Here is an 8,716-nt window from a genome sequence, read left to right as displayed (position 1 = left end):
ATCGATAATATCAAAGCGCAGAACCAAACACAGAATTCTCTTTTCATTTCTTCGTTACCTAAAATGAAGTACTCCGTTCTGTTTCAAAATCAAATTCAAAGTTTATCAAAAACCACAAAAATAAATTACAAAAAGGGAAAAGGGAAAAAGGGAATAAATAAGTTAACGGGAGAGGACGGGGGCGGGGCGATTGTGACAGACCCACATAGGTCAGAAAGACGACAAATTGAGCAGAAGAGATGGGTGGATGAAGGGATTTTGGTCCGAAATGTTTTCAGATTATACAGAGTCTACTAAAACAGAAAAGTTACAAAATAATAAATTAGATTTCTCCCCGTTTCACTCTCTTTTTATGGCACAATGAGCTGCATGACTGAGCGCACGCTGGACCGCATTGACGGGAGTTCTGTCCGGAGAAAACGCATTGTCCCTTGCAGACTGTTTGACAGGCATCCTCACATGAGACTACTGGACACTGGGCTTCACAGGCTTGAGCACAAGCTGGAGCACACGTTGGCGCTAAAATTATTATTGATTTGAGATTCTCATTCGGTTTGTAGTCTCTTACCTTGATGATAGCATTGTTGGGTACATTGTGAGTCACATGGAAGATTGCAATTGTAGTTGACTGTAAGTGGGACAGCTGGAGTTGGAGCAGTTCCGCAAAGTTGTTGGCAGGAAGCGTCGCAACCTGGAAATGAATGATTTAAGTGTGACGGTGTATCTGAATGTACTCACCTTGAATACATTGTGGTGAGTTGCTCTTGCACAATCCTTGGCAATCACTGATACATTTTGGAGCACACAATTGGGTGCTAGCTGATGCTGCTTGAACTGGAGCCATTGGAACGACTGGAATCGTTTGAAGAACTGGAGCAGAAGTGCTCAATGGAGCACACGATTGTTGACAGATGGCTTGGCAAGCTGGTTGACACGTGGCTGCTTGGACATTCAACGTGGTAGATTGACACTCTTGTACACAACTTTGCTCACACATTGGTTGACATTGAACAGATGCTTGTTGAGGTGTTGGAGCACTTGGAGCCAGGTTGACTTGAATTTTGACTGGCTGAGCTTGTTGAGCAATACAAACTGGTTCACAGGCTGGTTGACATTGTGGTTGGCATGATGGAGCTGGTGCACTTTGAACTTGTGTTGTTGGTTGGGTGGCACATGCTGTCTGGCACTGAGAGTTGCACACAGATCCGCAATGTTCTTGTGGGAACTTCTCGACGCATTGAGCATTACAACTCTGCTCACAAACTGGAATACACTCTGGAACAGCGAAGTTGATGGTGATTTGTGGAAGAGAAGAAGAGGCGACTGGAACAACTGGGACATAAGAGAGTGGAGTTTGGACGGTTTGGTAGACTGGTTGAGTTTGAATAGGTTGGGATGGAGATTTTGGACATTCGGATGCACAGACTTCCACACAGACATTCTGACAGACACGGGCGTCTGGATTGTGTTGTTGACACCCTGTTTGACAGGTTTGTTGGCATGGACATTGTTGTTGCTGGAACAATATTTTGATGTGATTTGTACTAACAAGTAAAAAATTCAAAGATCGCGCCAAAACCGTAATCAAATCCACTAGAGCGCACTTGCCTGAACACATTGTGAAGTGCATTGTGGTTGACATAATTGTGGGCAACTGGCAAGTTGCTGTTGTGCTGGTTGTGCTGGTTGTCGGGGTGCTTGTGTCGTCGTCGCCACGACGATTTGCGGTTGTTGAGACGGGGTCTAAATGAGTGGAGTATGAACTTAGGATTCAGTCAGATAAATGAAAATTGAACTGAATATCAAATTTACAGGCGGAACCAAGAAAAGCGGAAGCAATAGCAAAATGAAAAAAACTCAGGAACCTTATTCGTGGCGATGATACACTGTGGCTCGCACGCCGGCTGACACTGCTCAACACATCCAACTTGCTGTCCGGTCACAGTGATTTTGATGATTGGTGGCTTCTGAAGGCATGATGGTTCACAAGCGGGTTGACATGTACGTGGACATTGCAGAGTGACAACACATTGCTGTGAGCATTCAGGCATGCAAGCTTTCGGACAAGATGCTCCGGGTGATGACGGCGTGGCAATGGATCGCAAGCTGTAGCGGTGCTGTGAAATACAAAATGGATCGCATTGCGGCATGCACTGGGGGACACATTCTTCCTCTATGGGATCATTTTTTGGAAGAACGTCAACAAAAGGGGTGTTATCATCAATTATATCGTTACTTGTACCGGTGGGTTGTGGTGTAGCAAGAGAGGATGATTGAATGTGATTAGAGATGGATTTAGGCAAAGTTCCATAGGTAGAGAATGGGCGGTGAAGTGTTGCAGCTGGAGCTTGGATAGCCGGAGGCTCACGGAGTTTGACAATGAACTTAGGTGATGGCGATGTTGGTGGTGCTACTGGATGGGAGAATGTGAATGAAGGTGAAGGTGCTGGTGCTGGTGCTCCGGGAGCTGGTGCGTTTTTCATGTTAACTGTTAGATAATTGACTGGAGCCGATGGATTCAAGTTTTTTGGAACCCCACCGACTTGAACCATCTGCATTTGAAATTTCGGGACAGTGGGACCTTGAGCCGCCGAGTTATACTGATTCCCGGGCACTGTTAGAGGTGTCTGAGGAACCGACCACGGCTGGTAAGTACCTGAGACTGGTTGACTCGGTGCGTTGTAAGCTGCTTGGGAAGCTTGAACAGCTTTTGCTTGGTTTTGAGCTTGATGTTGGGCCAGAGTGAAAGATTGTGTTGGTTGGGAGGCTTGGGCGTACTGTAGCGTGGAAGACGGCCGAGAGTTTTGAGGTTGAGTGACTTGATATTGGAGGTGAAGGGTTTGAGGTTGGGATGGGGAAGATGCTGGTGCGGGTGGAGGTTGTAGATAAGTATGTTGCTGATTTTGAGTCACTGGTGGCTGCTGATATTGGAGATATGGACTAGCGGTCGGACCCTGAGTCATTTGAGTTCTAGGTCTAACTGTTGGCTGTTGTTGGACATAAACTTGTTGTGCTGGGGGTTGCACATAAGGTTGTTGAGATGGTTGACTGGGTACTTGTGGTCTAGGTTGTGACACCTGAAGTCCTTGATCTCTATACCTTCCCCAATCTTCCTCCAGAATCTGTTCAACCACTACTCTTGGTGCCAAAGTGGAAATTATTTTCTCACTGAAATATGGCAGGACACAATCCAGAAGGCATGCTGGCATACATGCTGGGATACATCTTGAAGATGCTCCACCGTTTGCCAGTGCTGGTGGATTGTAGTGTTGAGGGGTGGACGGATTACTTCGGAGATATTGATAGGCACACTTTGGGTCACAAGCTGGACGGCACGCTTCTGGGCAAGAGATGTAGAGAAGAACTTGCATGGCAACAATGCAGTTCTGATTGCAAGCTGGTTGACAGGCAGGAAGACATTGATCTTTTTGAGGTTGACCTGGTGGAGGAAGTGTTGGGAGCAGTGGTGGATTGGTTAGAGTGCTGGTGGTGAGTGTTGGGTTGGTGGTGGTGGTGATTGGGGTGGATGGATTGGTTGTGATGGTTGGGTTTGTGCCTGGGTTGATTGTGGTGGTTGGTGCTGTTGGTTGGTCATATTGTGGGTAATCATAAGGCTCTACAGTTGTATACTCTATTGGCTGAGGGGTCTCAGGCTCTGGCACCGGCTCATCAGTCTCTGGTTCTGGCTCATATGGCTCTGAAGTTGGTTCATAACCCCCCGGAGTAGTTGATTCTATAAGCGGTGTTGTTAGTTCTTCATCTTCATATTCTGGCTCAGTGCTAGTGCTGTCTGGATGCAGTGTGGTGGTTTCAAACTCATAAACAGGCGGCTCTTCGGATGATACCTGTGGAGATGGAGTAGTAGTTGTAGTAGTGGTCGTTGTAGTGGTAGTAGTAGTAGCCTCTTGAATACATTGCTGTTCACACGATGGTTGACATTGGGGAATACATTGGGGAGGACTGAGGGTAGCCACTAGTTGGGGTTGGATGTATTGTTCCAGACAGGTTTGAAGACATTGTGGTTGACACGGAGGGATGCATTGATTGACTACGGGGGCAGGGGCTTGAGTGGTGAGTACCACTGGTTGGGTACAGGATGGTAGACACGCTGGCATACAGCTGGGGACGCATTGAATACGAATCTGGATAGGGGCGAGAGTTGGGATGATTGGGGTTTGGGTGGTAGTGGTAGTGGTAGTGGCGGTACAGGACGGTAGGCATTGAGGCATACACGTTGGTGTACACAACGCCCTCACCTCAATTGGGGTTGGATTCGTGTTTTGTGGTGCTGAGGGCACGGAGGCTCCAATACTATCACATGAGAGTTGACAGGCGGTGGAGCATGATGGTGCACAGACGGAAGGCTGAGTGGCGGTACACGTGGAAAGACAACGGTTCTCGCAACGGGATTGACACGTGGCTGGTGGTGCTAGTGTCACGGGGACTGTAATCTGCACCTGTTGGGGTTGAATCTGTTGAACTTGAGCTTGAACTGGAGCTGTTGGTCGTTGAGAGCACTTGTTCGAGCATTCATTGTTGCAGGAATTGGAGCAAGATGCGGCAGCGTTTCCTTGAGAAATACATTGAGAATGACAGGATTGAGTACATTTAGGAGCACAATTGGAGTCGAAATAGGCATCGTTGATATCAAGAGTTATTTTGATCGTTGGTGGAGAGGTTGGAGCGGTAGCGGTGGGTACTGAAACTACTATAATCTGAGATTTCTGGGAATGAAAAACTCACATTGATCATTGGTAGCACAACCGAATTGACAGGATTGTTTACAAGTCTGCTGACAAACTGCCGGTGGAGAGTTTTGAGAGACGCAGGCTCCTTGGCACACGTTTTGACACACATTCTGGCAGGAGTCGTCGACTGTTGGAGCAGAAGCAATTGGCACAATTGGTTGAGGATTTGGTGGAGATACCTGGAACAGTTTTGATGAAAATCTTAAAATGTTTGGGAAGTTACCTGAATGTGAGCGATTGCATTCTGAGCTGCCGAAGCGCAAGTCTTGTCACACGTGCTCTCACATGTTGTGGAGCATGCGAATGTATTTCCAGTGCTTTTTGAGCAAGATGGAATGCAGGCTCGAACGCAAGTGGCTGAACAGTCAGAGTTCTGGAATGGTAGAGTTCATATACAGTTCTGAAAAAGGAAACTCACGATTTCAGATCGTGGACATTGTGGTTGACAGATTGGAGCTTGTTGACAAGAACATGCTGGCAGGGAGATTTGTGCAAAGAATATTGGTTGCTGTTGACAGTTACAGAAGTTGGAGCACCCACATTGACGTTTCAGGCGGCGACTCTGAAATTAGAATTATCAAAACCGTTTAGTTTCAAGGTTGCATTTTCTACTCAGCATCTGTTTCATTTTCACACAAACCCATCTAATAATTGTAATTCTTCTCCCTCTCTCTTTTCTTCTAATTCACCCCATCCTATTGTCTTTGCTTTCTACCGCGCGGAAGGCATTTCGTCATGTAAACATAAGCAAAAACGATAGAAATCTATGTGTTGTTTCGTGAGAAAAACCACTCGAACATATTGTGAGTACTCAACAGGGGGGACACACTCATATTTTTGGAGATTTTGTAGGTGCTGGAGCTAACACTGGAACATGTCGGAAGATAGTGGTCATTTGGATGATTAGAACGAGTGGATCAGAGATTAAATGTTTTTTTCCTGTTGAGCGGAGAGAAGGAAGATCAAAAGAGCGGGAAGAAAATCAAATCAAGATGATACTTATGTTGTTCCTAAATTGATTGTATCTTGCTCTCGATCCGGATACCGGCGAGAAATCGGGAAACTTAAAATAGTAACGGATGTTTCAAGAAAGGCCACCAAAACCTGGGGAGTTAGACTAAAGTTAATCTTCTTCCTTAAACTCATCATTTCAACGAAACCTCAATTTGATCTTGATGTATTATAACACCCGGAGCACCCCAATACTTTTCATCTCAAAGATCGCAGATTCCAAATCCGTTACTATTCCATATACGGAAAATGAAGTGCATTCACTGTGTGAAACTCCTTGAAAAGTGTGGGAGTTCATAAGTGGGTCCCCCCTTATCACTTCCACCACCACCACCTCAACAATATTTCCTTTCCGATATCATTTTCAATATCGGATATCCGATTTCCTGTTGGTTGGTCATTTATTGACTCTTTTTGACGATAATCAAACACAGAGAGAGGTGTAAGATATCGCAGAAAAGGTGGAGAGGGTGGGTTTCGGCAAGTTTTGAAATTTTTTGAGTTGAACGAAAAAAGTAATGAAAGAGAAAATGGCTGGAACAGGATTGGTTTTTGGAGGAGATAAGGTAGAGAGCGCGCAGGACTTTGAACTGATTGATTTCAGAAAAAGTAGACAAAATCTATTAGATTTGTTCTTCAATGTGAGAAAAAAGAGATTCTAGACTGCTATGTTTCGCAACTGCGAAATTCAGATAAACTTATCTAAAATGGAATCAAAATGTTTCATGTTTCGTTAACTGTACCCAATTTCTTTAGAATTTCGTGAGCATCAAAAACTGACAAAAGCGTAAAAAAGACTTATCGGACTATATAGCTCCAAAACATTACAGTTTCAAAAATCAAAAAAGTTTTGCAAAGCCAAGTAAATTTGGTACGTAGCTCAAAATGTATTTGATTTTTAGATTGCCTTGAAGTCTCGTTTTTCCAAATTAGCTCAATTTCTTGGATTACGGTATCATCTTGAGTTTCAAACTATCCTTTCCCGACCCATCTCCGTTTCCTTCTTCCCTCTTTTCATTTCTATTTCCGTCCTTTCACCAACATCCATCCCATTTTTCCATTTCTCTTTTGTCATCACTTGTCCCACCATCATGAAGAAACATTCTCAATTTTCGAAACCTTCCACCCAGTTTTTGTCTCCAGACATTTTGTGTGTTGAAGGTCATGATGTTAAAGAAATGGAAGAAGAAAAACCGAAAAAGAGGTGGAATCGTGGCGTGTTTACTCTCTGTTTTCATTGTGTTCGACCATTCCTTACAATGGAAACAAACTCTTGCGTCCACCCCCCGACACAGTGAGAGAGAGAGCTAGAAAATGAACGGTGATCGAGGAGGAGAAGAAGAAGAATTGAAATAGAAACCTTCGTCTGAGCAGGCTTTTAGATGAACACAGACTCAATTTGGAATTCGGGTCGACGAATGGAATGAGAAAAAATAGTTGGGAAAAGGAGGAGATCAACGAGAAAGGGGGGCGGGGTTTCGAAATTCTGAGATTTTGAGTCCTCTGAACTTTGGCCGTATAAGGAGTGAATCAAAATGTTTCAGGGACCGGTTTAATGGTATCATGTCAGTTTGACGGGATGGCCGGATTGCAGCGGTTTTTATTTAAAGATTTGACACTAATCGGGTCTGAAATTAATCTTCATAATTATGTTCTATTTTTTCAATTCACTAGAAAATAACTTGAAAGTTTGACATAATTGAAAACGACCGAAAAATAACAGAGTTCAAAAAGATGTATTTAAAAAGATTTTCTGGATTAGGGGCCTTGCTCATGACAATCATGACTGAATTATAAAATCGAAAAATAGAGTTTTCATATTCGTGAAAAACTTATCATTTCCAGGTGCGAGAATTTTGGAAATAACATAAAAATTAACTAGTAAGTTTTACTTTTTGGCAGATCATCAACTTTGCACCATTAACAGATCAGGGCTTTGGCGATCATTCAATTTTAGATCTACAAGAAGGTCACTTGTCAGTCACACCATAAAAATCTCATTGAAAACAGTTCTGAACCAGATCTCCAGCTAAAATTTGATTAATCAGCTCGTAATCAGCTTGAGAAGTTCTCTATGAGTGTATAGACGGAATAAGATTCTGATAAAGCTCTAGCTCGAATTATTTTTTCTGCAAAACTCAGCCAATGAAAAACAAAACGGTTTTGAATACGGTGGCTAGATGAAAACTCCCGACACACAGTCTCAAAATATACCGGATCAGGGTTACGGTAGGTTTTTAGATCATCAGTTGGAACTCTAATTGAGATAGTCAGGTTCGGATGAATTAATTTGACAGTGTTACACAGATCGTCATTTTCAAAAACTAGTTATAAAGTAAAATCACACGCAAAATTTCAACAAAAAAACTTACGGCTGATGTGGAAAGTGCAACGAGAAGGCAGAATAAAAATAGTAACCGAAGAGAAGTTGGACGTCCCATCGGGATAGAATTTCCAGAATTTTCAGATCAGTTACAGTGGAAATCTCTCAAAAAGGATCAATGGTTTGAAAAGAGATAAATTAAGAATAAGAATACGAAGAAGACAAGAAAACGAATAGAATAATAATTGATAATAAGTGAAGAGAGAATGGGATGGATGCTGCCTGTATGTGCTCTGTTTCTTCTTCTTATTCTTCTTCAAAATCTATTTCGCACTCTCTTTCTCTCCTATCTGACTGCTTACTGCTTGAAGAGCTCAGGGGCGGTAAAAGCCTCCTCTCGTCGTCGCCGAATGCGCTCAGCTCGGAGCAAGAGGCGGAGCATTTCCGCGCCACCAGCCGGCAAAAAGGACAGCCTGACGCGTTGCTCGCCCCCCTTCTCGAACCACAAGCGGCAATATTTTTCCTGTTTGTTTGTATTTCGCCATGTACAAAATTTCAATTTCTATGTATGTTCGAATAGAGGGCGCCCGGGCACCGACTACGCCCCCCGACGAACTTTTTCAAGAGAAGAGGA

This window comes from Caenorhabditis remanei, chromosome II, assembly GCF_010183535.1.
Source record: "Caenorhabditis remanei strain PX506 chromosome II, whole genome shotgun sequence".
Taxonomy (NCBI): Eukaryota; Metazoa; Nematoda; class Chromadorea; order Rhabditida; family Rhabditidae; genus Caenorhabditis; species Caenorhabditis remanei.
This window is presented reverse-complemented; position numbering follows the sequence as displayed.